The sequence below is a fragment of the Thunnus albacares genome, chromosome 18 (assembly GCF_914725855.1).
Source record: "Thunnus albacares chromosome 18, fThuAlb1.1, whole genome shotgun sequence".
NCBI lineage: Eukaryota > Metazoa > Chordata > Actinopteri > Scombriformes > Scombridae > Thunnus > Thunnus albacares.
In genome coordinates, this window is record NC_058123.1 from 26242127 (window position 1) to 26244803 (window position 2677).

A 2677-nucleotide genomic window follows, 5' to 3' on the forward strand; every position below is an offset into this window, starting at 1 on the left:
ACTGTCAGGTTATAATGTCCGCGCTGTACACCTGCACCAATGTGATTGGATGTTACCGGCTACACAGTTTTGAATGAGCCAGTGGTTGTAAAGCACACTGAAAACAGCTTTGCCAATTAGCCAACACAAGTGCACAACCTCAGTGCTCTGTCTGAACAATTGCCATGTATGAAAATACAGAATAAAATAATGGAAAATAACATGAATATTGGTACATTTACCTCATCATAAAAAATAAAAACAATGGTTGATATGTAATTTCTGGCTTGTTTGAAAAAGGAAATAGAACATTTAGTAACAATGCTTATTTTGATTGTAATACTCCCATTACCACTGGACTCTGTATTTTTATTATGTCAGTCAAAGTTATTTCTAAAAGAAATCCAATAAGCGTTGTACTGATCTTTATTCCAGAGAGACTTGGTCTCTACTCCATATGTAGGCTAATATCTTACTGAGACAGTAATATCTGGTCTCAACTGGAAGAACATCTGGAACTTAACTCAAATATTAATAAGGTGAAAGTGTCTTTCAGGATCATTCATCCGTATTATCCCTTTTAATTTCTTCAGGGATCAGGGTAAGTTGTTCCTTTTGCAAATTGTGCCCTGAACATATATTCATAAAGCTCTCCCATCACAAACCTTCATTCTTTTTGTCTTTGAAAATTATTTCAAACAGTACACAAAAACAAGCTTGTAAAACACTGAATCTATGTACTTTATTCATCATTTTTGTTTAATATTTTTGTCCATTGTGATGTCACTGGAGTGTATGACTTTTGTCTCAAACCCCCTTGCTGTATTTGATGTTTTTCTTGTTGTTTAGTGTTAAAGTTAAACAAATATATGTATATTCTAATCCCCCCACTCCAAAAGGTATAATTAATTAGATATTGTTCAGCAAATTTCACATACATTAATCTGAATTTTTAAAATCCTTCCCATAATCTACTTTTTTAAAATAAACATAAGCTCCTAAATTCTGGTGGCCATACAGAAAAAGTTTAGACCCCTATAGATGTATTTTGACAGCTTTGATAGCAAGAAACTGTAGCGTAGGTCTCTCTGTAGAGCATTAACACTTCCCCTGTCAATATCTGACAGATTCTGGTTCAGGACACTGGAATGCCAGCGATCAAAATGTGTGACGTAAGTAAATATTACAGAGAAACCATGTTTGGTAACAGCTGTCAAAGTAAAGATACTAAAGGTCACTGTGAGAATTATGTTTCACAGTGTGTCACTGATTCATTCCCGTAAAAGGAGTTGTTTGAACTTTGGCCATGTGAGTTTTATAGTCCTGGTTTACAACATGAATCGAAGGTTACTCTATGACTAGGCATTTAAATTAAGAAACATTTACTGTTCACAGTACAGCACTGAAACCAACTCAGTATTTGGGCCTACCACAGTTTTATCTGTTTGGAGAAGCTTTTGTGACCTGACTTGGTTCAAGTTATCTAATATCATTCAGAAAATGTCACGTAAGCCTGTGGTGCAGCAGACACTGATCATACTCTAAATAATTATGATTTAAAGCAACGTTTTGGTTGACTAAGATACACCTCTGATGTGACATATCTCCTAACATGTCTCACTAGCCTTAATGGCTTGTGGTAGCAATTTGTCATTCTGCCACTTTTTATTTAAAATTTGAACTACTGTTTGAATGTGGGAAAAATTAAATATGTAAGGGATAATACTCAACAAGTTCCATGATTGTATTATATATTTTTACATGTATATTACATATTTTTTGACAGTGACAGTTCTACTAGCCATGCAGATAGTTTTGGTTTTAATTGTCCAGGTTTTGAGATTTCTGCCAGGTGAACACAATTATGACAAAGTGGGTGAGATCACACCATTTGTCCCCATCACAGTTTGTGTTTCTTTTCATACTTGTTTTTCAAATTTGTTTGTCTAGTCAGTATATGTAGCGTATGTATGCATGCATATGCATATGTAGTATATGTTGTTTTCACATATTATCCCAGGTTTTGTTTGTGTTTAGCATTGTTACATTTACATTTACACCTGCATTTATGGTTTAATCAAGACAGACAAGTATTTAAGTTCACATATTATCAATTTAAGTCCTGAGCTTTTTGAGTTATAGGTTAGCTTGTGTTTCTGACCATACTCACCATGCTTTCAAGGAGTCAAAGGGGACTCGCTTCTTCTTCTTTGTTGGTTTTCAGAGGCAGGTTGCATCCAAAATGCTGCATTACTGCCGTCTACTGGATTGAAAATAAGACTCAATTCTCCTATCCACTCTAAATTATTATATATACAATATAATGAAAATAAAAAATAAGAAAGAAAGTTCTTCCTCACCCCTCATCCCATTCTCTATAATAACTTTGCAACCTAGGCTCTGAGAGGGCCTGCACTTCATTTCCAGTAATTTCCACCATATACAAAAACTTTCCTGCTGCATCAACAACTATCCCTATTCTCTCAGATTTCCTTTCAGCCTCAGCAGCACAGTTAATCACCATGGCCAGAAATGCTAAGAACTTAATCTTGTCCTTACTAAAACTATATTCATCATGCTTCCTACGTGATTGGTTGTCCCTTACTTCTTCAATCTTTCCATTCCTAGCTGCTTCCTCATGGCTTAGCCTTCTCTTGGACCTGATCCTCATGATTTCCATCTCCTTCTTTCTCTTTGG